Source organism: Schistocerca nitens, chromosome 2 (genome assembly GCF_023898315.1).
Source record: "Schistocerca nitens isolate TAMUIC-IGC-003100 chromosome 2, iqSchNite1.1, whole genome shotgun sequence".
Classification (NCBI taxonomy): domain Eukaryota; kingdom Metazoa; phylum Arthropoda; class Insecta; order Orthoptera; family Acrididae; genus Schistocerca; species Schistocerca nitens.
This window is the reverse complement of record NC_064615.1, coordinates 991,713,806-991,720,590: the sequence shown is the minus strand read 5'-3', so window position 1 is coordinate 991,720,590 and position 6,785 is coordinate 991,713,806. Positions and strand designations below refer to the sequence as shown.

The window sequence follows — 6,785 nt, the reverse complement described above, 5'->3', positions numbered from 1 at the left end:
CAAGTTCATAGTCGATTCAGCACCCCTCTGACCGAATACGCTGAGCTACCGTGCCGGCGTCCACGAGACAACCAGGCCCGACATGTAGTTCTGTCGTTCGTCTACAGTTTCTGATGAGAGTGCTTGCTAGTACCAGAATATGCGGCATATATGGCCGTATCTTCTGATTATACTGACTAGGAAGCTTAAATTATTCACACCGCCGAGAGTCCGTCGACCTTTGTATTTGGCACAAATTTCAACTTGATGCCTCTACATGTGACCGACGACAGTATCTACTGATACTCGCGCTATTCGTTCACGAGACTCAAAGGGCCATAGACACGGGTTCCTAGGAAATTGCCGTGTTTCTTGACTTCCGCAAGGCGTTCGATACAGTTCCCCACAGTCGTTTAATGAACGAAGTAAGAGCATATGGACTATCAGACCAGTTGTGTGATTGGATTGAAGACTTCCTAGATAACAGAACGCAGCGTGTCATTCTCAATGGAGAAAAGTCTTCCGAAGTAAGAGTGATTTCGGGTGTACCGCAGGGGAGTGTCGTAGGACCGTTGCTATTCACAGTATACATAAATGACCTTGTGGATAACATCGGAAGTTTACTGAGGCTTTTTGCGGATGTTGCTGCAGTATATCGAGAGGTTGTAACAATGGAAAATTGTACTGAAATGCAGGAGGATCTGCAACGAATTGACGCATGGTGCAGGGAATGGCAATTGATTCTCATTGTAGACAAGTGTAATGTGCTGCGAATACATAGAAAGAAAGATCCTTTATCATTTAGCTACAATATAGCAGGTCAGCAACTGGAAGCAGTTAATTCCATAAATTATCTGGGAGTAGGAATTAGGAGTTATTTAAAATGGAATGACCATATAAAATTAATCGTCGGTAAAGCAGATGCCAGACTGAGATTCCTAAGTAAATGCAATCCGAAAACAAAGGAAGTAGGTTACAGTACACTTGTTCGCCCACTGCGTGAATACTGCTCACCAGTGTGGGATCCGTGCCAGATAGGGTTGATAGAAGAGATAGAGAAGATCCGACGGAGAGCAGCGCGCTTCGTTACAGGATCATTTAGTAATCGCGAAAGCATTACGGAGTTGATAGATAAACTCCAGTGGAAGACTTTGCAGAAGAGACGTTCAGTAGCTCGGTATGGGCTTTTGTTGAAGTTTCGAGAACATGCCTTCACCGAGGAGTCAAGCAGTATATTGCTCATTCCTACGTATATCTCTCGAAGAGACCATGAGGATAAAATCAGAGGGATTGGAGCCCACACAGAGGCATACCGACAATCTTTCTTTCCACGAACAATGCGAGACTGGAATACAAGGGAGAACAGATAGAAATACTCAAAGTACCCTCCGCCACACACCTTCAGGTGGCTTGCGGAGTATCGATGTAGATGTTGATGTAGATTCCGCATCACTCCACTTATCTTCAACATACTTCTATAGCACGGCATCTCAAATGCTTCGGTTCTCTTCGAGGCCGATTTTCCCACAGTCCATGATTCTCTGACATGCACTACTGTAGTCGGAACATATATTGTCAGAAACTTCTTCCTCAAATTGAGGTAGACGTTTCATATTATCAGGCTTCTCTTGGCCAAGAATGCCATTTTTACCTGTGCACTTTTTCTTTTTATGCCAACCTTGCTTCATCTATAAGCAGTGGTTCACAACCTGGGGGTAATCACCACATGAGGGGTAAAATGTTATTTTCTGAGGGATAAAAACAAAACGTGTCAATTGTGTTCAACCATGAAACTCGCTTATTTTTGAAAGAACTTCACCATTACCGCAACGGCCTTGCCGCAGTGGATACACCGGTTCCCTTCAGATCACCGAAGTTAAGCGCTGTCGGGCGTGGCCGGCACTTGGATGGGTGACCATCCGGGCCGCCATGCGCTGTTGCAATTTTTAGGGGCGCACTCAGCCACGTGATGCCAAGTGAGGAGTCACTCGACCCAATACTAGCGGGTCCGGTCACAGAAAACCATCATAGGGACCGATGACCATCGCAGTCTGGTCCCTTCAATCTCACAAACCAACCAACCAAAACCATCATAACGACTGGGAGAGCGGTGTGCTGACCGCACGCCCCTCATGTCCGCATCCTCCCCTGAGGATGACACGGCAATGTTGATTACGTTAGTTAACACTAATTAATTTTTTAAACGATAGTGTTAATGCGTGACACAATGCGGTGAAGGTGAAGGGGGACTGTCTTATTTGCCATGATGATTTTCAAGAAGTTGTGGCCATAAATGTGAATGAAATTGTGAATCTGATGATGTACTGAGATCACAGATGTTGGTCAGAGGCGTTACGTCTTTTGAAGAGAGTAGCAGTGTTAGTGTGTGTTAGTCTGGTAATGTACTATTTTCAGAAGGATGGAAGATGGCCTGCCGTGCAGTGGAGGCAGCATTATTTAAAAAAGGATTTTGTAATAATGTGCTCCGAAGAAGATTTTGTGGAAATGAGATAACATGAATGCAGGAATGTCAAAACATAAATTTTTAAGGTAATTTAGTTTTTTTATATATGTTAGTAGCTGTGTAACTTATTATTGTTGGAACGCTGCATATGGTTAAAGTTTGTTGTAGAAATTTTATAATGAAGCACATGGACTTGTCTGAAAGTTGAAGTAAATGCCAAGGACGGCAATTATACACAAGAAAGATTTTAAGAAATATTTTGCTGATTTGTCTAGTTGTGAGAACTTTATGAAAGGGTATATTGTTGTTATGCCTTAATGAAGCATAGTTTAACTTGGAGTCTGTTCTCATTTATCAGTCACTACGTTTAGTTCCTTATTTTTCATTCTTTACCTTTATGAATATGCTTGTATACTCGCATTGCACATCGCAGAAGCATTTCTATGAGAAGTGATAAGATACCGTCTTCCATTGCACATCGCAAGTACGGTAAATGAAATTTGATTTTGACAGTTTCATCGTTACCTTAATAGTAACAGATTGCACAACGGACGAGCGTTCCGTTAGCACAGGTGGGCCAATAAATTTAATTATCATCAAAATTCATACCCACTGTAAGGTACAGTGATTGTCGGAATGTGTTTATGAAAATATCATATCAGTTCAAAGGTTTTATATCAGTGAAATATTTCAGGAAAGTGCTATCTTGCAAGTTTTCCAGCAGTTCATCAGAAAGTCAGATGCGTTACATCTTATGTTCTTTTGCTGTGTAATTAGAATAACAGTTTCGATACAGTGATTGTTTAAGAGATTAAAGATAGCGATTAGTAATATTCAGGGCCAACATTTTAATCTGTACAATTTGTTCCGCAGTCAGGTGGTAAAAGTAAATCTTATTGGAAACGGATTACTTTCTCGCAGACGAATTGTTTGATATTCCGGATTTCACATCGTGTAGCGTGAGCTTCACATACTTCGTTCTAAATTTAATATTAACGCAGTTCTGTTGCTCTGCACTGAGATTTACGTATTTAGACGTCAAAATAAGTTACATACATTTATCGGACTCCAACCAGACATGCGCGAACACGGGTTTAGAAGTTTAACATATTACTTTGAAAGGTTACAGCCAATGAAACGAATGTATAAACATTATCTGTCACACGTGGTCCACCAATTACACACATCCTTTCTACTCTGTACCATGCGTCTATGAGAATAAAATTGAGACATACTTATTATTATATTATTGTACAGCACGCAGGGTTCTTTTTGGTTTTGCAATAATGTAAACATGTAATGTTTACGGGTTAATACTAAGAAACGTGTTTTAGTGATAAATGGATGTTTCGTTATCTTTTATTTCGAATTGTTACAGAACAATTGTACTGCGTCACGTCTAATTCATTTCCTCAAGCAGAAGTGGATGAGTTAAACATCTGAACTGAAACCCTTGTAGAACGGAAACGGTACGTTTCCGCACATGGGATCCTGTTCAAAATATTATGTACTCACTCTCCTCTAGAAGTCCTAATCGTTTCTAACGTGAATTTCCGATGCACTGTATATCGGATGGGTATAGAGATACACAGAACAGTGCTATCCTTATGTCTGTGTCCTACGTTTTACTTCGTAGACCGGACGAGCCTAACACACAGTGATACAACCATACTACACGCATAGTGATGGAGACAAAAGATTCTGCCGAAAAGCCCATGTCGCTGCGTCCCGCCACGTTTGCGGGTCGCTCCTATCCGCGCTGAGAGATGCAAATGCGAACAGGAGGTAGTTGGGAAGAAGAGCGAGCAACTAAAAAGACAGCACAGACTTACTATCATAACTGCCACATTATAAGGTTATTTACTGACTGTTTGTCTAGTTTAAGCACATTTAAAGTTTAACTAACTACTCATTAATAAACGGTTGGAAATAACAATCTGACTATTTCTGTTTAAAATAGGTTGTCCACATTCTGGTGCAAAATGTCCGAAACAGATTTTCTATTTTTTGACCTGGTAAGTCCGGACGGAAGGAAGCATGTTTTGTAACAAGTGTTTACCCTCACTGTAGATAGTTAGTTTTCTTTTTTGAGAAAGTGTTCTAGGTAGCACCACCAATGAAATGAGGATTACGTCATGCCTCTATAAAACAAGTTTTTAGAAATAAGCAATTCCAGCTGTCTCGTCACCTCAATAGTCCGTGGTTTAAAAAAAGTGATAAAACAAATTAAAAGTGTACAAAGAAAATTATTTTTCATTTCAAAGGTTACTTAGGCGCTAGTTGATAATGGTGGGAGGGGTGGGGGTGGGGGGGCACTAGCCCATATCAGCTTTGGGTAAAGAACTCAGAAAGATTCGGAACCACTGAATGTATGAGGTTCATTCAAATGAAACCTGGTCAGTGCGTATACCTTTGCCTTACACGTAAGGTGGCACCACGTAACAGCGGGTATGGTGGCGCCATCTATTGGTAGAGAGACTGACGCGTGCGCACCGTTTGATGTTGCATAGCGCCAGTGTGGTTTCACGCCCAAGAGAAGGTGGTCACACAACTTATTGTCCACTACTAAACATGCAGGTGAGCAAGCAGGAACAACGAGGAGTGATTCGATTTTTGGTAGCTGAGGGAGTTGGAGGCCGTGAAATATATCGACGGATGAAGGCTGTGTACGTTGAGTACAGTCTGAGTCGTTGAAGTGTTGTGGAATGGCGCAAACGATTTCTCGAGGGGCGCAAGTCATTGGAAGACGATGCTTGTCCTGGACAGGCTCATCGTGCCGTCACACCGGAAATGGTTGCGGAAGTGAATGCTTTAGTCTTGGGCAACTACAGAATCACCGTGGACGAGATCCATCAGTTACTGAGTATTAGCGTGGGCACCGCGTCGAATGTAATAAGACCTGCACCAAGGCGGCCGGACCTGCTCCGCAAGTGGCCTCCCGGCCAATGACGCCAAACGCTCATCTCCATTTCCACAGGGGACGAAACATGGTGTCACCAATTTGAGCCGGAAAGCAAGCGTTAGAGCCAGCAGTGGAAGTATGTGACTTCACTACTTCCAAAGAAATCAAAGGCTGTGCACACCAGTTCTGGTTAGGTCATGATGACCTTCCTTGCCCACAGGGGCCCAATGCACGTCGAGTTCCTGGTACGGGGAAACAACATCAATCCACTTTGCAGAACCTTAGACGGGCCGTCAAGTCGAAATGCCGAAGCATGTTGTCCTGTGGCGCTATCCTCCTGCATAATGCTCGCCCACACACTGCCAATCCGTTGTAGACGATATTGCAGCAGTTTCTGTGGGAAACGCTGGAACATCCGCCGTACAGTCCCGACCTTTCACCGTGTGACTTTCATGTGTTTGGACCTCTAAGACAAGCTATTCGCTGATTCGCAACGGACGACGAAGTGTGTGACTGGATCCAAGCCTGGATTCGACATCAGCCAACTAACTTCTTCAAGGATGGAATCGACCAGCTAGTGTCGCAGTGGTATGAATGTGCTAACAGTTTTGGCGACTATTTTTGAGTATGTGTACTGTGTATAACTACACTCTTGAGTTAATAAAATCGTTACCGTTACTTTACACTAGTGGCCGGGTTTCATTTGAATGCCCCTTATATAATTTTGCCTCCTGGGGAGCAGAATTCCTCAGCTTCGTACACTTCGTAGTCTTCAATTTTGATGTTTCTTTATTGCTAAGCTCATTTCTGACACTTCGTATCGCTTTCGTCTTTCTTCAGTTTACTCTCAACGCATATTCCGAATTGTATCTCGTCTTTACTTTCACTGATGATAGCAATATCATCAGCAAATTTTTTACTGATAAACTTTCACCCTGAATCTTAATGCCGCTCTGTCATAGCTTCTTTGGTGGATGTATATTAAATCCGTGTCTTAAATTCTTTTCAATCTGAGCACGTCATTCTTGGTCTCCTATTATCATTGCTTCCTCTTAGTTCTCTTACGTACTGTAGACTAGCTGTTGCCCATAGCTGCACTTGCATGTCAGTAGTTTTGTTATGACAAGTGACAGTGATACTGCACCTGCAATAGGATCAGCTGCTCTCACGTGTCTGCCTATTGGGCTAAGCATAGCTCGTGATGTGCATCCCTCCCTCCCCCCCCCCCCCCCCCCCCCCTCACAAACTGTCCCAACGCACGATGCTTCAGCATGAGTCACAGTTTATCATAACAGTCACCACACTCCGTATCGTTTTTGTTATGCCCAGCGATAGCAGCGCCCCTAGCGACCAGCAAGAGACACTTCTGAATATGACATCGGATGAGTGCAAATACTAACCCTTATATTGATTTGTAACATAGTTTTTATAATAGGGAAT

The 6,785-nt window shown here is 42.9% G+C and overlaps 1 pseudogene; it reads left to right on the top strand.

Moving 5' to 3' along the window:
• The first annotated feature begins 1,804 nt into the window (after positions 1 to 1,804).
• LOC126238516 (5S ribosomal RNA) lies at positions 1,805 to 1,922 on the top strand (annotated as a pseudogene).
• Positions 1,923 to 6,785: the final 4,863 nt, after the last annotated feature.